The sequence below is a fragment of the Dermacentor silvarum genome, chromosome 5 (assembly GCF_013339745.2).
Source record: "Dermacentor silvarum isolate Dsil-2018 chromosome 5, BIME_Dsil_1.4, whole genome shotgun sequence".
NCBI classification, from domain to species: domain Eukaryota; kingdom Metazoa; phylum Arthropoda; class Arachnida; order Ixodida; family Ixodidae; genus Dermacentor; species Dermacentor silvarum.
The window spans coordinates 79,798,441-79,821,424 of NC_051158.1; the positions used below are offsets into that span (position 1 = coordinate 79,798,441).

General features: G+C 45.0%; 1 long non-coding RNA gene across 2 annotated transcripts in view; it reads right to left on the reverse strand.

The window, feature by feature from the left end:
• LOC125945865 (uncharacterized) overlaps nt 1-22,984 on the reverse strand; it is a 76,444-nt gene that overhangs the window by 14,803 nt on the left and 38,657 nt on the right. For both annotated transcript variants that reach the window (XR_007467171.1, XR_007467170.1), the window contains exon 2: nt 6,228-6,303. This is a non-coding gene — a long non-coding RNA (uncharacterized LOC125945865). The remainder of the gene's footprint in view (nt 1-6,227; nt 6,304-22,984) is intronic.

The window sequence follows — 22,984 nt, forward strand, 5'->3', positions numbered from 1 at the left end:
CTTCATCGGCTTGTGCTCTTATATTCGGCGTTTCATTCGTAATTTCGTCTCTATTATCGCCCCCTCGACTCAGCTACTTGCCAACAGCTCTGACCCCTCGGCGCGGACTCCCGATTGTGACGAGTCTTGTACGACGCTCCGCCGGCTGCTTACGTCCCCTCCAGTACTGCGCCACTTCGATCCCAACACGCCTACTGAAATTCACACGGACGCTAGCGGTGTTGGTCTTGGTGCCATTCTCTCCCAACGCAATGACGGCTATGACGAGTATGTCGTTGCGTATGCCAGCCGTACCCTAAAAACGGCAGAGTTAAATTATTCTGTAGCGGGAAAAGAATGTTTGGCAATTATTTGGACGATCGGCAAATTCCGTACTTACCTTTACGGACGCCAGTTTGACGTTTTTACTGACCACCATGCCTTATGCTGGTTGTCATCTATGAAAGACCCCACTGGCCGCCTCACTCGTTGGGCTATACACCTTCAGCTGTATGACATAGGTGTCATTTATCGCTCGGGACTCAAACATTCAGACGCCGATGCCCTATCCCGTTCTCCGCTGCCTTCTGACCTACTTTGCTTACAAACTTCCACGTGCGATTCGTCGCCACTCAGCATCACCGACATGCCGGCCGAGCAACGCAAGGATTCCTGGATCGCTTCTCTGCTTGACGTTCTCTCATACCGTTCGGTTGAATCTGTTTCACGCACAATTCGTCACCAAGCGCAACACTTTGCCGTTCGTAAAGGCTCGTTGTACCACCGGAATTACCAAACCGATGGCCGCAGGTGGCTCTTGTTATCCCCCGTCATCTGCGCTCGGACATATGCACCGCCTTCCACGACGATCCTCAATGCGGCCACGCTGGCGTATTCAAGGCCTACTCCCGCTTACACCTGAGGTATTACTGGTGCGGCATGTATCGATGCATTCGCCAGTACCTGCGGTCATGCCTTTCGTGCCAACGTCGCAAGACTCCCCCTCATAGCATCGCTGGTCCTCTAAAACCTTTACCGTGCCCTATACGACCATTTGACCGTGTTGGCATTGATCTTTACGGTCCCTCCCGAACACTCCTGTAGGCAACCGGTGGATCATTGTCGCCGTCAATCATCTCACACGGTACACTAAAACATCTGCGCTGCCAGCTGCCACCGCGATAGACGTCGCTCGCTTCCTTCTTCGCTACCTCATTTTGCGACATGGTGTGCCCCGTGAATTATAAAGTGATTGTGGCCGCGTCTTTATCTCAAACGCTATCGAGGCACTGCTCCAATAATGCCGCATTGTTCACCGCATCACCTCTGCATACCATCTTCAAACAAATGGCATGACGGAGCGTTTCAACCGTACATTTGGAGATATGCTTGCGATGTACGTGTTCGATGATCACTCGAATTGGGACCAGGTGCTCCCCTTGGTTACGTACGCCTATAACTCTGCGCCACAAACTACCACCGGCTTCTCTCCTTTCTTTCTCCTATATGGACGTGAGCCATCATGTTCCATGGACACCATTCTCTCCTACCGACCCTATGTTTCTGAAGCCACACCTTTTTTAGAACCGGTTGCTTATGCTGAAGAGTTTCGTGAACTGGCTCGCTCGTTTAACGCGCAAGCCCAATGTCGCCAAAATATCGCGATCACGAATCCGCATTTAGTGCTCACTATTAGCTGGGAATGCTAGTTTCACTCTGGGTCCCGTCCACTACTCCCGGCCTTTCCACCAAGCTGCTCTCAAATTACCACGGTCCCTACCGAGTAGTAGAGCTAACATCTCCCGTCAACTATATCATCGAGCCGTTCGAGCCATCTTCCGACCACCGCTGCCGAGGGCGTGAAACAGTTCACGTTGCACGGCTGAAACCACGCTACGACCCTCCTGTGCTGTTATTCCCTTAAGTCACCAGGTTGGCTCCTTTCTGCGTGGTGTGAGTGGAGGAAGCGGGCAGAAAGGTTGAAAAACATTTAATTGGCGAAATTACAAACTGCGTTCATTGTCTGAGGCAAAAAACTCCGGCTCTCCGCTCTTCTCTCGCAAAACGTCCAACGACTCTCAAGGTTGCTTGACCTCGTCTCTGAATAAAGCTATGTTTAGAGCTGAAGCTCACATCCCACCCCACTTAGAAGTCCAAGTCCACTTGGAAAAGAAAAGCTACTGTTGCATTGAGATGATCGGGTGGGCAGTCTGGGCTGTCTGACTGGGCACTGATCCTTCAGCGGCAAAGCAGATGCAGTTTCTGCACTACGTGACACCGGGCGAGAAGTCTTCAAAGGTGGATGGTGCATTCTTCAACCCGAAAGGCATTTGCGTCCATTTGAAAGTACCCTGGTGTGTGATGAAGGTGGTTTTCTCCTGGTCTTCCTCTTTCACTCTGATTTGCCAGTATGCACAGCACAAATCCAAGACCGCGAACAGGGAGCTGCCAGCAAGGTCATCAAAAATGTCATCAGCCCGGGGAAGTGGCTGCAGAACATTCACTGTCATATGGTTCAGAGGTATGTAATTCACACACAGCCTCTTTTTGTTGTTTTGCGTCACTACCACCGCTGGAAAGCCCCATGGGCCATAGGATGGTCGGATTATGTCACTCTCAAGCAGAGTCGCTGTCTGACGCTCGAGAAATTGTCTATCACTGGATGTGTAACGGTATGGCTGTCGACCGTAGGGCTTGGCGTCAGGCACCAGCTTGATCTCGTGTTCGATGCCTTCATAGAGACCGACGTCTTCAGGGCTTGCGCTGAAAAGACCAGCATGACGTTGTACAATGCGCTTTACGGCTGCTTGTTCTTTGTGATTGAGCTGAGATCCAAGGCAGATGTCATTCAGGGGATCGTCAGGGACATAGCAAGTGGGTCTGAAGGCAATGGGCTTGTGGGGCATGTCGTTTCTAATTGAAATAGGGCCGCCTTGTTGAGCTGGCTCCACAAGGGTTCATTCTCGTCTGGCTCGCACTCAAATTGAAGTGGCTCTGCCGTGGGTTGTGAGGGATCAAAACGTGACAATGCAGATGTCAAAATTACTGCATTTGACATCCTTCGCAATAGTTTCTCTTTGCACTGCACGACAACGTTGGTAGATTGCTGGCAGATCACAGGCAGCTTCGGAGGTTTGAAGTGGAGTTCAGCTTGAGCTGCGTAAAACCAATCCTCTCCCAGAGTGAGTGGAAGGGCATTTCGTTCAAGGATGGCTGCTTCGACAACTGCGGATAGAGGCCCAATAGTGATCATCAAAAAGACAGATCCTTCCGGCATGACGGAGCTTCCGCCGACGACAAGCAAAGGTGGCTTGGTCCACGGTTCGATGTTCAGGTTTGATGCTAAGCTTGCTGCAAGAATGGTGACGTTTGAACCGCTGTCTGGGAAAGCACTGATCTTTCCCAGTCCTTTGACGTGAGCAGTAGCGACGGCACATCTGAACTTGGATCCATGCAGGGTGTCATCGACACGGCCAACACAGGCTGTTGGTGCTTTGGGGACTGTCGGCTTGTTGTCACCCGAAGGTTGCTTTGGTGTAGTACATTTACTTGCTAGGTGACCCTTCTCTTGACAGTTGTAGCACACCGCATCTTTCAAGGCTTGTCCTTTTCTGTATGCTGGGGCACCATACATAGCTGAAATGGCTTCATACCTCGACTCTTTGTACGCAGGTGGTAGGCTGTTAATACGAGGAGGCGGTGTCATGCGTGTGGTGTGCTGGAACGTAGATGGTCGAGCAGTCTGTGAGGAGTTCACAGTACTGTCAGTTCTGGGAGTAGCACTCTGGAGCTGGGGGCATCCTGGCTGTCTTTCGAATTGCTCTGCTGGCTGTGGAGATCGGATCAGGCGGACGTGGTCCAATGCTCTATCCACTTCGGATACAATGCTGAGGAAGTCGTCCACAGTACGGGGTCGCTGAACAGCGATGGATGTGGCTACCTGGTCGTCACGAATGCCTTGAACGAGGTATTCGATGCGTTCCTTGTCAGTAATGGGAACTGGACAACGTGACATGGTCTTGAGCTTTGCAAAGGTGTACTGCTGCAGGCTCTCTCCGGCTTTTTGTGTGAGGGCTGTGACCTTCTGTTGCCACTGTATCATGGAAAGTTGCTCGCCGAATTGTTCTTGGAGTCCGGCCTTCCAGATGGTCCACGTGGCAAGCTGTCGCCCTGTTGAAGCATGCCAGTCTGCTGCGACTCCACGTAGCTTTCCTTGTGCAATGGCGATGAGAGTTGGGTCTTCCCATCGTGCAAGTCGTTGAATGCGCTCGAGCTCTTCGATCCAGTGCTTGAAAGTAGGGGTGCCACTTCCGTTGAAGGTAGGCAGCGAAGCTGAGAGGTCTGGTAGCGTTGTCACGTGCACTGGGTTCGCGTGGCTTGCTATCGTGGTCATCATAATGGCCATGTTCTGATGAAGAAAAGCTGCCATGCGCTGCATGTTCTCTCCTGGGTCTGACGTGAAGGCTGGCATGGCTGGGAATGACGTCGTAGGCACTGGCATGGTACGGAACGACGTTGAAATCTCGGGCACGCATGGCGCGGGTTCGTGGTTTGGCGGTGGGTCTTTCGCGGTATCAACCAAAAGTCGGTCGATTAGTTCCTCCTTGTTGCCGGTTGTGGAGAGGTTTCGGCGTTGCAGCTCAGTTTTAATCAATTGCGCATTCAACGTGGCGAGGTCTTCTGTGGTGGCAACATGCCAGTTGATGAACGACATCGTTGTTGACACGCCGGGCTGGGTAGGCTTAGGAATGGTTTGGCGTTCAACAGCGATCAGTCGAGGGCACGGCGGCTTACTTGGCGGGCGAAGTGGCTGTGGCAGGTTGCGGATGTCGACTGCGCCATGTGTGAGCGGAGGAAGCGGGCAGAAAGGTTGAAAAACGTTTAATTGGCGAAATTACAAACTGCGTTCATTGTCTGAGGCTGAAAAAACTCCGGCTCTCCGCTCTTCTCTCGCAAAACGTCCAACGACTCTCAAGGTTGCTTGACCTCGTCTCTGAATAAAGCTATGTTTAGAGCTGAAGCTCACAGTAGGGAGTGACTGTACCGGAGCACATCGGCACCAGCTCTGTGCCAGCCAGTGTGGAAGAAGACGTTCACATATATATATATATATATATATATATATATATATAGGTTAACATGCTAATAGTAGTTTAGGGCAGACAGTAAGTACTGTTTCTGTATAGTCGTACATGCTCATAAAGGATTTTTATTATGTTACAATGAGGAATACGACACAGATATACCTGATGGTAAATATATAAAAAATATTAGCGTAGCTTGCACTGGTGGCACCATGCTAAAGAGGCAATGGCCAGTACTAATGTGCACCTAGCTATTCCTGGCTTTTGGGCTAGACTAAGCACTACCAAGTCATCCCCAGCATTTTCCGGAATTTGTTAAGTATTGACCGATTATGAATTAGCTATTTATTGGCTATTGGTTGGCTATCGCCAGGTATTCGCCAGGTATTTGGGCTAGGCTAAGCACTACCAAGTCATCCGAAGCATTTTCCAGAATTTACTCATTATTCAGCGATTATCGATTAGCTCTTGATCGTCCATCAATTGGCTAGCGCAAGGTATTGGCCATGTATTTGGGCTAGGCTAAGCACTACCAAGTTATCCCCAGTATTTTCCGGAGTTTATTGATTATTGATCTATTGTTGATTACCTACTGACTGGCTATCGATTGGCTATCGATGACTGACTAAGTTAAGTATTCCCAACCCTGATTATCTAGACTTAGCCATGCTCAGCTTCGCGAGTTCGCAGGGCTATGTGCCATTGCGCTTAGACCCTTTCTGCACGAACGCCAGGATCGGCCCACATTTTCTGTTTACGCGTCACGGACTTACGGCTGGCTTAAACAGCTCCGCTGTTAAAAGATATTCGTTTCAAGCGTCATTCAATGGCAATGACGCATTAGTCACCGTATAGTTCTCAGAATCTAACTATCCAGCAAAATATATAAATAAAACAATCAAGTAAACAACGAATAAACGACGCGTCTGAAGTGACACTGGAAGCGTTAGGCCGGCCGGAATGTCCGTTGAAACGAAGATAGCTATTCAGTGTTATTGAATGCCTCTCTGGTGTACGGCACTCAGACAAGACAGAACACGTGTTACAAATAAACTGTTGCTTACTGTTAATATCTAGAAGGGGGAATTCGCAGAAAGCAAACAAAATTGCTTTATCAAAATAAGCATAATATAGCTGGCGTTATATAGTGAAAATTTTACTTACGCCATCCATAAGACGAAGATGACGCTTGACAGATTGCCGGTAAAATAAGCAACACACCCAGCGAGATCATTTTCTGCTGTAAAAAAAGTGTTCGCCTGTGAGTAGTTTCAAAGAGATCAAGTGCATTTTCTGTTTTGGGTTAAGCTTTTTCTAAAAAACACACCTGCGGATATTCTGTGGTAAAGTGCAAATTACTGCATTTCGCACCACAGTGGTCAGCATGCGGAAATATGTGTCGTGTCAGCATACATATCCTGTGCACTGCCTGTGATGTTGTCACCTCAGCAAAATTCACACTATCGTGTCGACAACAATATCGGTTGCTAGAGTTGGGTGTTTTTACGCGACGAGGCCATTTCTGTGGTATCAACTGAAAGTTTTGATGTAGCACCAGGGCTGCAGGCTTAGAGCAGAAATCTGTGCCTTCGTTTGAGAGATTTCGGACACATTGTTTTGAAATTGTATAAATAAAGGAATTGAGGCACAAACAAAAGTAATCCACTGAGGAAAATTTCGGGCTGAAGGTTACTAGTAAACAAAAATCTGCCGAGCCCACGCTCATATGGGAATGGGTATTAAGAGAAGCTTTCGTCTATGTTTGCGTAAATGGTGAAGTAAATAGTATGGGAAACGTAACACCATTAATTAAAAGGCTTGCAGAAACTGACGTAAACAAAGTTGAATTTGATGCAAATGAAATAGTAATCAGTAAAGGGCAACGCAATTGTTGGTGCACGCTTAGGTCACAACCTTAACTGTTTGCTTGTGGCTTTTACCATGGATGTTACCCCGCGCGGTGATGGCTTATGTCAATTCATTCAGTACCTCACTGCTGCAACAGAGCCACAACAGGACTTTGGCACAAGGAATGCTGACACGCTACACACTCACCATCCTTAGATCATTACACCCCACAGTGTTAAACCGGGGGCGAATCGTCTGGACAACTGGACACCCCTCCTTACATGGTGATGAACGCACTAATGCAGTAGCTCGAGAGCTCGCTAACAGGGTGCCATTGGAAGCGCAGTCCAACCAAGACGATGCACCGACAGAGGCACTGAACTACACTGACACTCTATAAAATTTAGGAGATAGCAGGAGCCACTCCCCCCCCCCCCCCAGCCCCACGCCCCCGTCCTTTAAGGGAGAAGATGCAGTCGTGTGGCGCCTGCTACAAACGAATTGGTTCTCCTGTATGCCACCCCACACAATCTCCCTTGGACTGCCGCTATGTGGAGCCAAGCCTGCAGTATAACACTGTACCGGGGAATGCCCACACCTTCCGGGCAAATCCCCTATTACTTCATCTTTCTCCAGGGAGACTGCGCTGACTAGCTTAGACATGCAAGGGCAGCGACGGCTGATCCAGCGTGCACGGGGAGTGGCATGAGCCAATGCGACCCTGAACTAAGGGTTCTACCCTGCAAGGAAACCTCCTCGCCTGATTACAAATAACTTTTTTTTTTCAGTCTCTGTGCTGCCGACTTGTTCTTTATTTCTTGACAACGACAGGTTAATGACGGCGGAGTGATTAGGTTTGAGCCTAAATAAGAAGGAAGATAACTATGTGAATAGAATAAAGGGAAGACGACAGAGTGACCACGGCGGAAGGATATCAAACCTAACTGCGAAGGCTTTAGGACCACAGCATGAGCACGATGAAAGGACGACGAGTGAATGATGCGGACTGAGTGACGGAGAGATGGTGAGTTAAGACGATAGAATTTCGACGCAGTGATGAAAGCCCAGTGACGGTGACGAAATGATGACCATGTAAGCATGGAGGCTTGAGAACCATGCCATCATCCCGAGAAAATGACATCAGTTTGTTGTTAACGGCATACTGACAGTGGCATGAAAACGACATGGCGAAGACGGAATGATGAAGGCGTGACGAGGGCGAGTTTGCAAACACGGCCTATGACGATTAAACAACAACAAAGGAATAAATACGATGAGGTGATCACGATGTGTATGAGACGAGAAACTATATGTGATGCTGGTCTGCACAAAATCCGGACCAAGCATGAATGACGGTGACGTCGGTGGAGATGTCAGCGCGCTGCGTATTCCTATGCACTTTTGTTCTGATGATAAGTGGTTCTTGAGGGAAAGGGAAAGGTTGGCGCTATCTTCTGCAGCCCTTGAGGGAGCACGGCTCAGCGCCAACGGGGAGGGGTAAGTGGGAGCGAAAGAAGGGATGTTCTCCACTACTGCTGCGGCGATTCCCCTCTCCTATGCCGTGGCTGTAGGTGGTTGCTGCGGCGGAGCAAAGCGCGCGCTGAGCGTTGCTGCGGCAGCTGTTGGCGTGGCGTCAGTTCTGGCGGGAGAGGTCGCCAGCTTTCCGGACAGGCTTTTACGGACGCCTATTTCGGACGCCAGCTGGGTGCGCGTTTCGCCAACCTAGCCAAGTAACACTTTCGCGTTAAAGACTACGGAAAAACTCATGTCAGGATGACTGTAGCGGTAATGCGAATAGCAACTGAGCAATTTAGCGGCAGGAGATATTCCTGAAATTATGTTGATTTAAAACGTGTAGTGGTAATTCTGAGAGTTTCGTCGCCTCAGCTATATGCATCATACTCCGATATCGTACCACTTTGCAGTGGTACTCGCATGGCAAGGTCGCGCATGAACATGAAATGACGACCATTGTGTCTCCGACGCAGTAACGATGAAATGAGGACGAAGGAATGATAGTGATTGAACGAGAAAGGCGTATAGCCTTCACAACATGATGACAATAAGATATAGTTTGTTAAAATATGACGCTGGTACAAAGAAGACAAAGTGACGACGACGCCATTAGAACAATGAGATGATGACGAGTGTATGACAATGATGGCGTAGCGGTGACGGCACCTGGATGAAGAAGTGGGAAGGACAATAATGGCACGACCAAAACGACATTACGACAGGGGTATGACAACGGATGCAAGGTAGCGTCTGTGTGACGGCGACGCAATGACGATGATGGAATGAAAACAGTGACATAATCACGAATAAATGACTTAACGTGATTAGGATAGAATGAAGAACAAGGAATGACGTCGATGGATGAACGAAGGTAAGATGACGACGACGGCATGACGACAATCGGATGACGGTAATAAAGTGTTGACGTTGGTGAAACGACAGCGTGACAACGATGGCATGGCGGCTAATGTAGGTCAACGACCGCATAGCGAGAGTCAGATGTCGAGGTTAGAGTGACGACGATCAAACCATCGCGACTGTATGATGCGGGCAGATGACAAAAGAATGCATGTCGACGGCTGTATGACGACGTTGCAGTGACGACGATGGCCTGACAACTGCATGAGGGCAATGGGAGGACGGCGAGTGTATGACTGTATCACGAAACCAGTATGGCTACAATGGCACGACGTGGGTAGGATGAAAAAGCTGGAAGAATCACAATGATTTCACGTGAACTTAAAGGCGGTGGAGTCATTCCTGATTTCAAAAAAAAGGTGATCGCGCGCTCATGCAGAATGATAGACCTATTTGTCTTCTTCCATATTTTAATGGGGTATTGAAAATCTTATTGAAAAGCGTCTAATAAATTTTTTAAATAAATTCAGTATTCTTTCCCTCTATCAATTTGGTTTTCGTTCTGGCTTTTCAACTAATCCAGCGCTTATAGCTATTACTCATTAACTTAAACAAGCAATCGATAAAGGTAAATTTGCAGCATCCATATTCGTTGACTTATCTAAGGCCTTCGACACTATTGATCGCACAATTCTTTGCGCTAAACTAGAAGCCATTGGAATACCAAGTTTGCCACTACTTCTAATCAGCAATTACAAGATAGAAAACATGTCAATAGCATTTTTGGGTACTACTCTAAAGATGCTACTACTAACATAGGTGTACCGCAGGGGTCCATATTCGGTCTTCTACTTTTCCTACTTTTTATTAATGATCTGCCTAGTTGCCTCTCCGGCTATTAGTGCATTATGTGCGGTAATAACACTACTATATTGAATTCTAACATTTATGTAACACTAAATGTAAGCTAAACACAGGTCTTGTGTCAATCTCCACGCAGTATGAATAAGCTGCAGATTAACCATGATAAAACCAATTTTGTATTCTTTACCTCGCATCAGCGATCGCCTGAGCAGGTCCAGTTATTTCCATCAACAATAACCTAACCACTGCAGTTGATCATTGCACCTATTTAGGTGTGGAATGTGATCGCTACCTTAAATTTCACCTTCACATAGCCAACGTAAAAAAAGAAGATGGTATATCGAATACACGTTCTAATTAAAGCATAGCCATATTTCTAATTTTCTACTCTAATGTCGCTGTATTATGTTTTCGTTCATTCTTATATCAACTATAACATTGAATCATGAGAAAACACTTATAACAACCACCTAAAGTTTTTGCAAGTCATTCAAAAGCGAGCTATTCGTGTAATAACATTTTGATGTCGTAGCATTAGCGCGAATGAGTTAATACATGCTTATATAATTTCAATGTGACTGATCATGTTAAATATAACCTGGCGATTTTTATTTTTATGGCAATAAACAGTAACATTTCAGTAACCATCATACCAAAGACGTCTCTTATAAATATAAATAATAATAAATGTGAAGAGAATATGAAATTTATTGTACCCAGCTTTTCCACCAACTACAGCAAGCAGTCATTCTTTATCTCTGGAACCCATTACGAATTTCTTTCAAATTGTTGAAAGCTCACAGGTTTCGTACAGAACTTTAGCACTTTGTTTCATCTTCATCCGACAGCAGTTTTTCAGTGCAGTATGTGTTTTTTTAACTTGAACTGTGTTTCTCTATTTATTTCCTGCGATTTTTCCCCCATTTTCTTGGAAAAGGATGAACTTTATTGTACCCAGCGCTTGCACCAACTACGGCAAGCAGCCATTACACTGTTAAGCTTTATCTCGCTGGAACACAGTCGCACTTCCTTTCAAATTGTTGAAAGCTCACAGGTTTCGTACAGAACTTTAGCACTTTGTTTTAGCTTCATCCGACAGCAGTTTTTCAGTGCAGTATGTGTTTTTTTTAACTTGAACTGTGTTTCTCTATTTATTTCCTGTGATTTTTTCCCCATTTTCTTGGAAAAGGATGAACATGTGTTGTTAAAAATCGGTTGCTTAAGCACTACTGTCGATTATGTCATTGTAAGCTAGTAAGTTAGGTAACACACAGTTCTCAAATGCCTTGGTGCACAATTATTGAAATTCCGAGGAATCCAAAATGCGCGTGCACATGTTTTTCTTGTATTGAATTCTTAACCGAAAGAAAAGTGTTGAAAACGTAATTCAGTAAGCCACAACTCTCGTGCAGCTATTGATTTTGGGACGCCAGGAATCCAGCAAAATGAATAGGCAGGTGACAGCATGCGGCTGGGCGCGCCGCGATTGCTCCAAAGCAATGCGGTTGTGTAACTTTCTGTCAAAACACATCAGGGAGAAAAGGGCGCGACGAACCATTAAACATATGCGCCAACGCGGACAAAAGATACGCTGAGTACGGATGACATGACCCCACCCGGAATTCTTTCATCGAGGCAATGACCGCAACTCTTTCTGCTTCTCTCGCATTTACAAACAAGGTAAGTTCGCTGGCAAATTTGAGCCTTCTCACCGACCACAATTCTTTGCTCAAACTGCATCTACAGAAAGCGCCGTGCAAAGCGCTCGTGGCTTCGCGCCCGTGTCAACTTACGAAGCTGGCTGCACAAAAAGCAACTATTATGTGAGTATTTGCAAGAAAGGAAAGTTCTGCTGGCTTACAGACACCTGAACATCGGCCAGTACGGAGTGCACAAAAGGAATGGGAGAAGAATTTGAGAAGGTATAGATAACCAGCGTATGCAATATGAAATGCATACAGTGTTTACAATACTGACAACTAGCGCATTTACTCAAGTATTTCCCCTCTCAAGTTGGAGACAATATGAATGCATGCATGGATAGGACATTGAGGCAATCATTGTAGATAGAATGAGATTCCAGAAACTTGCGGCGACTTGCAGGCCTGATCTTTGTTCACTGACCAGTGTCGAGGCATTGTTAAAGCGTGCACGCAATTTCCCGCCTGCTAAGTACGTTCGCGATGTCGGGCATATGCATGGAGGTGGGCATATGCAGACCTGCGTGAGACTCGCGTATCTTTCCTGGCAAAACGGGTATGACAGGCGCGCGTACTGAGTGTTGGAAATTATAACTATTATAACTTGTAGTCTGTTAAGTTATTTACTATTTTCTTGAGTTCACCAGTTCAGACACATGCGCATTGTGAACGTCTTGATAATGCCAATTAAAGCTTTTTTTTTGTCTCGGTGGATAAAAGAAGTCAGACACGTAAGCAGCTCAGCATCATATAGAATCAGAAAGGGCACCTCGCCTTACAGATAAACGTCCAAGCAAAAAAAAAGAAATAAAAAAATGCACTCACTTACCTGTTATATTTAGTTACACACAAATTAATGCCCCCCCCCCCCCCCCCCCCCCCGTCCTGCCACTTAATTTCTTATCAGCTAATGCATCTGCAGCTTACGTTCCAGTGAAACTGCCTGTAAGCACAGAAAATAGCTTAGAAGCAGCGTACAATGAAGAGCTTAGAAAGGAACATACACATGCTTGTGTAAAAGACGATTTGTTTTTACGATTTCAAAGCGAAACCGAAATCGCAGTAACTATCACCGACAGGTGTCACCGTTGTCGCTACTGAGTCTCGTGGCGGGCTGCATGGTGTATGTGTGTGTTTTCCGTGACGGTCCTGAAGTTCTGGGTAATTAGATTGTTTCTGGCGGCGTTTAGTTGCAGCATCTAGTTGTTTTAGTGTACTTTTGTGTTCATTGACTTAAAGTCAGCGTTCGAACTCAAGGCGAAGCGACATGCGTGAGAAAGAAAGGCCGTAGTGGCCTACAACATCGGCGTTTCTTTGTGACAATGTCTGCTATGCCTACGACGACCGTGATTCGTGGCAAAGGAGAGAACCGCTTTCAGTTGGCCTGAACAGTAAAGTGCACGTTTTTTTTCGGCGGAATCCATCCTCGACATCGTTCTCCACTACGTAGAAGAAACGGCATGCACTGAGTCCACATCGTGACAGAGCTTCGCCTTCACACCGAGGGACATTCGCATTGCGCCTGGACTGCTCGTAAAAGGTATGTACTACGTTCAACGTCGCGTTTTTGGGGTGCGTCATTGAGGCAGTAATTTTCGAATAAGTTCTTTAAAGGACTGCACAAGGTGCTTTGTATGTGAGTGAAATATGTGTACTTCCGACGGAGCCCTCGGGTACTGAATGTGAAAAAGAAAAAATAGAATTTTTCATAAAAATTTCAGTGTCCTCAACTAATCTGTGACAGCACATAGAGTTGTAGAGCATTAAGTTCTGCTATGCGCCAGTATTCGGCGCGGGCAGGTAAATAATACTTTGGTTTCGCTAGTTGGCTCATTCTGTAACTAAAGATGGGTCAGACTTAATTTTATACCGGAGTAACACGGCTACTTTCGATAGCGATCGAGCCCGATCTGGATCGAAATTTTCGACCACGATTGGCTCCGTTTCGCAGATTGAGCAAGGAATCGCGACCTGAAATTTGATCCTAATCGCGATCGATCGCGATCAAAAATGTGCCGTGTGACGCCCGTATTAAATGGCCCTTGCGTATTCGCACTCTTGTTTTTTAGGTCGGAGGTCAGATGGTAGGTAATGGCGCAGCTAGCTTGCAGCGCTTGTGCTTTCATCGTTAGAACTAATAAAGAACAAAAGAAACCACCACCATCCTGACTGTGTGCTTATCCTTCGTTTTGAGTTCGGCTCGTTGGCTCTAGAAGCTGTCGTGCTGTTGCGGATGAACGCGGGATTACGCGATTTGTTATTAAATTTATCTTTACTATATAAGTACTCGGAGTCTAATAAATTGTTTGTCTCGTCCTTGAACTCGTTTCTTGATTTTCCTCAGGTATTCTAACTACTACTACTATTTATGTTTTCTTGTATGACCCACTCCTGCCTAAGGCATCATGTCAGAGGTCGGAAATATTTCTGAAATAAGTTTTACTGAACGTTCTATGGCTGTCGTACATTTCATGACCTTATTGTTATGTCTTGTGATAAAGCTTATGGTTATTGCATTTTTGGCCTTTCTACATATATATTAAAGTGTTAAATGCTTACTTCTATTTGTAGTTTTGAGATGCTTTTATTTCATGGTCAATCTCGGGTTTTAGTAACGGAGATTTGTTTTCCTAAACCCATGCAGTTTCAATCAGCTTGAAGCAATTGCATGGGAACTGACTGAGCTCCTTGTATCTACTCATTGCTGAAAAGACAGTGAAGACATTTGAGCCGGCAGGTATACGTTTTTTTCATTATAATTGGCTTACATTTTCTTTGCCACTGGGGGACGAAGATCTCTCCCGGTGATCTCCAATTACCTGTCTTGCACTAGCTGATTTCCAAGTGAAGCCTGCAAATTTCTTAAGGTCATCATACAGCCTATCTCTGCAGTCCTTGACTACACTTCTGTTTCCTTGGCATCCAATCCGTAAATCAATGTGCTGCCGGTTATCTGCACTACGCATATCAAGGCGTGCCCAGCTCCCTTTTATACTCTTAATGTCAACTAGGATATCAGCTCCTCCGGCCTGCTTTCTAAACCGTGCCTCTGTCTTCCCGTTTCTGTTGCCATCTGGATGGGAGTGGATATGACAAATGGAACTGAAGGAGCTAGGGCACACGAGCAGAGAGACTTCTTATGCTTTACCTTTGGTTGCTGTACATAATAGCTGAAATTGCGCCAACACGTTGTTCTCACCTTGTTATTTTCCCATAGCTGTGACAGCTAAATTTGTAGGCTTCCACGCATTATACATGCAGTTTGTCTAAAAAAAATGACTATACTTGCACCATAAGAGGAAGCTTTAGCTTGCTGTCTCCTATTCAAATACGTGGGAGAGGAGAAATTGTTTTTCGAGGCAACCAGTGCACAGAATTTGATGGGCCTTTAAAAGAAAACCTTCAAATCTAGTGACTGTTAGTTGTGAATTATTGAGTTAAGTCGTCATTTTGTTTAATAAAGATTGGCAAAAATCGCAAATTCTCAGCAAACAGAACTATCAAGTTTACAAATCTGTAACTCAGCAATGAAAAACGATATCTCAGTTCTGTAAATTGCACCTCATAGTACATCTAAAGCAGCCAAAATTGATATATTATACATGACTAAAATAAACCACTAATATGTGAGTAGAACTTTTGCCAAACCTTTGTAAGCTATATAACAAATAACGTAGAATATAAATTGATACATCACGCTTATCCGCTTTGGATGCTCTAATGGATGCAATTTACAGACCTATGATATCTCTTGATGGTGCAGAGCTACCGGATTGTAAACTTAGTCCTTCTATTTTTTTTTCAAACCTACCAATTTTTGAAAATGTCATTTAAAACATTCAGGCCCTAAATCGAAATTACGCTTCCAGCAGCCATAAGAATTTAACTTTCTCTCTCAAATGCAACAAATTTCATTAAAATCGGCCCAGTGCTGATCTCAGAAAGGAATTTCTGCATTTTACATGTATTTGAATAGGCGGCATCTGAGTTGGGCCCGAGCTAAAGCTCCTCTTAAAGATATTGTGTATGATGCTGTGAGTCCTTTGATGCATGTGCTTTGAGAGATTTTGCTGCTGTTCTTAATTTGTTTTTTAGTAAAGGTTATTAGATGGTGTTGGACTTCGTATAAGAAAATACGTTCTCAAGAAACCATAATTCCTGACATAAAGCTCCTCTTAAAGATATTGTGTATGATGCTGTGAGTCCTTTGATGCATGTGCTTTGAGAGATTTTGCTGCTGTTCTTAATTTGTTTTTCAGTAAAGGTTATTAGATGGTGTTGGACTTCGTATAAGAAAATACGTTCTCAAGAAACCATAATACCTGACATGCAGAATTGTTCGGAGGTTGTAGGCCAAGTTTTCTTTTATGACAATTTTTTTCAGGCTGTACTAGTTCTGTCAACTAAATGCGATAAATTCAAAATTGGTACGTTTGCTAACTTTATACAAAACAAATTAGGCATTCGAAGTGTTTCATGAAATAGTTTTAAATGCTTATGATTGATGACATGCTTTGACGCCACCATAACTTCATAAAATATGTTCGTGCATGCAAAAAGTACCTGTGGCGCAAGTCGTGTGCTGGACTGACGTGGAGAACAAACCTGGCTAAAGGTAGAGCACAGCTCTAACTCGTTGTAGGCACGACTCACATAATTGTATTTGCTTAGAAATTATCCCAGTATATTATATTTGCCTGCAGGAGCATTAATTATCTCAGTTGCTAACGATGATTGCACATCACTAGACACTGAGCAAAAAAAATATCTTATTGTGCAGTACTATTTTATTGAAGTCATGCAACAGTGTGTTGCACGAGTAGCACCAAACTGGCAGGAACGCTAGCTGTTATAAAAAAAGGATGATTTCAAGAACATTCTGTGGTCCTAAATGTCTAAGTGAAATGCACTATGCTTATAAGCTAAAAAAGGATTTCCAGGATGATCAGGCTAGCTACACTGGCCATTGGCTGATGCAATAAGGCTCACTGAAACATGTCTTTTAAATTCACAGTGTGTCTCTATAGAATGCCATTACTTTGCTAAACAGCCAGTAGCCTAATCATCACATTTCAGAATGCCATAACAACTCTGAGAATTGCACTAGCAGTTTTTTGCATTACGCAGACCGGACAAGTTGGCCAATAGAAAGTTTCATCTATACATAACTCGAAATTGGATAACCAGGAAGATAAATTTAAAGCACAGGATGGCAAACCTAACTGAGCTTCGTACATCAAAGGTTTTAACTGTGCTTTGGTTAAAATAGCTAAACTTCTAATAAGCGTGATACATTTATTTTGTTCTTGCTAAAAGCATCTAAACGATAAAATGCTACACAGTTCTTGCTCGTAAGGTCCATAGTGAAAATCTCAGTAATAAAATTACCAACTGCATTACGTGCTTGCTTAGTGGATATGTCTATAAGATGATGTCAGAAGGTGTAGGCAGGGCTGCTTTTAGGTAGAGATGCCGAATAGTTATGACAAAGGGATTTGTTACCAGCCATTGTGTTGGTCAGGGATTAAGAACAAAATGCAAGTCAGCTTAATGATGCTTTGCATAAAGAGAACAGAGAAACTGACAAAAAAGTAATGACAACTTGGTTTGGGTGAGTTCGTTCATCTTGAGTCTAACTTGAAGCAGCGCGAACAAGACGAGGACAAGAATCTAAAAAGAGCACACCAGGATGAGCGCTGTACTGCCAACTAGAAATTTTATTGAACAAACAACTAGCTCTATAACATGTCAAAAAACACAAAAAAGGTGATCTTAGGTTTTGTTAGACTCAGTGATGCTGCACTTACACATTTTCTCCTGCTTTGGTGATATAGTAAGCTTCTACTATTTCTTTTTTGCTCTTTGCATATTTCAGAAACTTAGCATCACCGAACAATGGGGTGCATATGCATTTATTGCAATGCGCAGCTAAGTGGATGCCATACCTGTTGTGACATTGTTTTTATGCTGCCTAGCTCCATTATTAAAACATTGTCCGGTTTGTCCTATGTACACTCGTCCGCATTTTAACGGCATCTTGTTAACGATGTGAGAGGTGCACTTGGTGAATTTTTTAAATTGTTATTGGGAGTGCATTGCTGGCGTTTCCAATTTTTCATAGCATCGCATAGCTTGAAGAGTTTGCAGGGAGCAGAAAACACTAGATTTGGTGCTTGTTGGTCACTTTCTTAAGGTTATGGGATAACCTGGGAACATATGGTATTACGTGAAAAGGTCTCTTTTGTTTTTCCTTCACTTCGATTTTATTCCTGAGAGCTTTATTTTTTACAGCAGTGTTTCACACACAGCTTTGATGTGGAAATGTGGGCAGCCAGCTGTTTTAAGGCGCTCTTTCTGCTGTAAGAGGCTATTTTTCATTCGGTGCTTACAGAACTTGTTTATTGCGGCTTGAATACATAAGATTGATATTCGCCTTCTCACAAGTTTTGAATGGGCACTGTCATAGGGAAGCAAGCCTTTCTTTGACCTGGGTTGATAAGTGCAGCAAGCATGTTGATTTGATGCAAATGACATGAATATCCATGAACTGAATGCTATATTATTTGGCCTTCAAAACTATATGATTATGCTATATTGCTATGCTATATTATTAAGTGCCCATTCGAAACTCGTGAAAAGGGGGATAGCCATCTCAAGTATTCAAGCTACAGTAAACAAGTCCTGTGAGCACCGAATGAAAAATAGCCTCTTACAGTAGATAGAACGCCTTAAAACAGCCCGCTACGCATATTTCGTCATCAAAGCTGTGTGTGAAAGACTCCGACAAAAAATAAAGCACTCGGGAATAAAATGGAAATGCAGGGAAAAGAAGAGACCTTTTCACGTGATAGCATATGTTCCCAAGTTATCCCATAATCATAAGTCACCAACAGGCACCAAATCAAGCTAGTGTTTTCCGCTCTCTGCAAACCCTTGAAGCTATGCGATGCTATGAAAAATTGGAAACACGATGAGTGCACCTCTCATGTCGTTTACAAGATACCGTTAAAATGCGGACGAGTGTACGTAGGACAAACCAGGCAATGTTTTAATGATGGAGCTAGGCAGCATAAAAACAATGTAAAAAACAGGAACGGTATTCATTTAGGTGTGCATTGCAATAAATGCACATGCACCCCATTATTCGGTGACACTAGGTTTCCGAAGCATGGAAAGAGCAAAAAAGAGATTGTAGAAGGTTACTACATCACCAAAACAGGAGATAAATGTGTAGCGGCAGCGTCACTCAATGTAACAAAACTTGAGATAAATTTTCTAGATAAGCACGTCTACTTGTATGCAGTCTGCTTGCCTTTCAACCTTTTTCTTTTTTTGTGTTTTTTGACATTTTATAGAGCTGGTTGTTCCATCAATAAAACTTTCAGTTGCAGTACAGTACAGCGCTCGTCCTGTTGTTTGTTTTCGACTCTTGTCCTTGCCTCCTCCGCGCTGCTTCAAGTTAGAATCAAAGTATTGCTTTCAACTAACATTTTTGTGTAACATGCTTTTAAAGGAACCATGCTCGATAAGCATTTGCATTGCAACCACCATGACAGCCAAATGATCAAGAGCACATCTGTGAAATGAATTTAAAAACCTAAAATCTTTTCATATAGATTCTTACACTTTGTGGACAGTAGTGTCTAGGCTTGTTTTGGTTCACTTAGTTTCCTATAAAACTGCTTTTCATATACTCTTTTTTGCAGTGGTGTTAAATAAGACTTCCTTGTTGTAAAAAAGTTGCGATGAGCTGACATGGCTTCTCATGTAACCTTATTGCGCAATAAAGGATTGATTTATTTGTAAGCGATTGATTGAGCTAAAAACGATCATGTTTATTTGTGTGCATGCTAAATTGTACTTTTGGTTCACATGTCGTGAACAAAAACACTGCCCAGCGCTATTGCTGTAATATAATCATGTAGCCTGTCTTACTGGTATACTTACCTGGTGTCGGGCTTCCGATGATCATTGCGGTCGGCGTAGCCTGTCTCGCCTACATTTATGATGCGGCACTATTAAATGCTTTATGGTTTCCATATAAGAATTTCTTGGAAGTAAGCACTATCTGTGGATGTGTTCTTTCTATCCATGTCTTCACGGGAACTTGAAATATTAAAGTGAACCATGCAGATAAGCCCTACTTGTCATGCCACAGGTACTTGTCCTGACATCAAACTACAACAAATCATTTCGCAGGCTGAAAATAAGCAAACTGCTCGAGCGATCAATGAAGAAATGGCTTCATTTATCATGGCTCGTCCTTGCACATTGGAATCAAGCTACACAAACGCATCACTAGCCTCAACGGTGCCCTGAAACATGGTTTTGGATGCGAGTGTTCTTCGACATGGGGCATGACCAGAAGATTCGTCACCACATACAAGGCATAGTTCAAGATCTAAAATTGTACAGGAGGCTAGAATAAATAACCCTCCATGCAGTCAATGTTTCTGCATTTGTGCTAAATGTGACGATTTCAGGCAAGACACTCACATGTGCTTACGTATTTTCTCCCAAAGTTGCTATGCCCTGCATTTGGAAACACATTACCTACAATATGCACACCATACATAACATTCCTGTGTATTAGCCTGACAGTAGACTTCCGAAACATACAGTGAAATACATATGTACCTGCTACAGCACACCATATTTCAACACCCTCATACCAAGGGCGATTGTAATGGTCATCACACCCTTACACCCAATAGGTGAAGGGGTAAATATATTCCTGATCACACCCTGCACCCCATAGGTCAAAGGCCAATATATTGTTCAAAACACCCTCAAGGGATAGGGTGTTATTGCGAATTAGAAGAACCATCATAAGGGTGTCATTCAGTATAAAAACCAGCCTTTTCAAGGGTGCTAGGGGGTTAGTTATAGACACTCAAAAAAAAAACGTTAGTGGTGTAAATTATTTTACAGTGCACGGCGCGGCACGCTGGCGTTCCGCCGCGGTGGTGCGGGCCGCACGAAGTTCGCCTTGAAAGTTCCTTGCATGTGGGCTGGGCTTAACGTTAAAGCGAGAGGCAGCATGAACGTCAATTCGCTCGGTGCAGCCGCCTCGCTTACTCACTCCAGCATTTATGGAGCGAGTGTGCACGGTCATCGAGTGAGATGTGTTTGGGTTTGCTTGTTAGAGCGTGACACCATGATGATTAATTTGACTATTAAGCTAATGTTTACAACTTAATACGGCTGACTAAGCTAATCTTTTTACTTTGTATAGCTGTCTCCTAATTTGCTATCGTAATCGATGATTCGCCTTCGGGTGAAAGAGCGACTCGATTTTCACTAATCTTTAACCTGACAGTATTTGATTGTTTCTTATCCAAATGTCTTCTCCGCCGGCAGAGACCTAAAGCGTCTTTTTTGCGAATGATTGGCGACCAACGTAAAGCACACGGTTCGAAGCCGCGACCTTATCACATTTGGACTTTTGCCTGAAGTGTCAAATAAAATCGTGACGTTTGAGCGCGTCATAAATGCGAATTCCAGCCACCCATGGTTGACCGCAAAAGCGCGCGTATGCGGCGGGTGTACCTCAATGGCGACACTGTCCGGTGGGACGCGGTATTATCGAGGCACCCTAGCTCACCAAGATCACCATCGAAGTGCTCAGAAAAGTGCGTGCTCTGATTTGACTCTGTAAATTACCGTGGCAACGCGAACCAGCCTCAGCTCACGCCGCTCGCGCTTCGACGCACACGAAATATATCGCCTTTTTTACGCCACGCTGGCCAAGGGATAATGGGTGTACTGTACGTATGGTAGCGAAACTCCCATAGAAGCCCACACGTCCTGCAATGGCGGCTTGCGGAGGCACGGCAAGGCCATCTGCATTTCGCAGGGCCAGCTTCTCGGTGGAAAACAAACGTTTGACGTGCGAGCTGAGCCTTCTCACTTCATATCTCGTTTACCATACACATCTAGCAGACAGCAGAACAAATAAAGCATAACTAAGTCAGAAACTTGGCCGGAGCGCGCGTCCCAATCCAACACGGACACACTTACTGAGCCATCTCTGTTTAAACCCTCATTCTACAACGACAAGCATTACACCGGTGAGCCTTATTAGTCTTCCATGAATTCAGAACAGTGGCCTCACCCAGATATTGAACTAAGTAGCAAATGCATGTTACTGTGAGGACAGGTTCGGGTTTAGTGTTGCGCACTCAAGGGCAACCTTGGTGCGAGTAATAGACAGAGCCGTTTGTACACTTAGAACACATTAGTACTTGTATATATGACACACATGAAAGAATAAATGGAAAATATGCGTTGAAAGGTTTACAGTAAATGAGTGTTAAATGTTCCACCCGTCAATGACGCGGTACATATATTAGTCACGGCGATAGTAACAAGCGGATCTACCCGGTCAGTTGCGTCGGCTCAGACGACGGGGTGATTGCTGAGGGTGAGGCGGAGGATGAGTCGCATAGCCCCTTGCCGACGCTGCCTGCCACGTCAAGCTGGGTTGTGGCGACCCGCACGGTCGATGAGTGGGTGGGAGCTACGTTCTCCAGGAGACGTCGGTGAGACCGGGTGCGGAACTGCGTTAGCAACAGTCGACGGAGCCCGGTTCGTGGGCTAAGGCCGTAACAAAGCCCAGGTCGTGGGCCAAGGCCGTAACATAGCCCGGGTCGTGGGCCAAGGCCGTGTCCTCTCGCCTGACCGGCCAGTCCACTCCGTGACGTCAACGCCGTTCGACCGTTGTCTGTGAACGTTCCCGGGCCAGTCCGGTCAGTCGTCCGTGAACGTCCCCAGAACAGTCTGGTCCGTGGGCCGTGAACGTCCCCGGGACAGTCTGGCCAGTCGTCCGTGAACGTCTGCGGGACAGTCTGGTCCGTTTTCCGTGAACGTCCCCGGAACAGTTTGGCTGCTTCGAATAGCAGGGCTGCCTACTGGCTCGGTCTCCAGACGCGTTGCGGCCACTTCCCGAACCGGCACCACCTCCTTGCCGCCAGCCTTTCGAGCCCCGCAGATCACGCTCTCCTTCGCCCGTGCCTCGTGCTTTCCTCTTCCTTTTTCCGTTCTCTTCTCAGTTTCGCTTCTCTCTTTGGCTTCTCTTGCGTCGGTCCCACAACACCACAAGTGCACGGTAGCGCGTATATTATTACAGTTACCTCA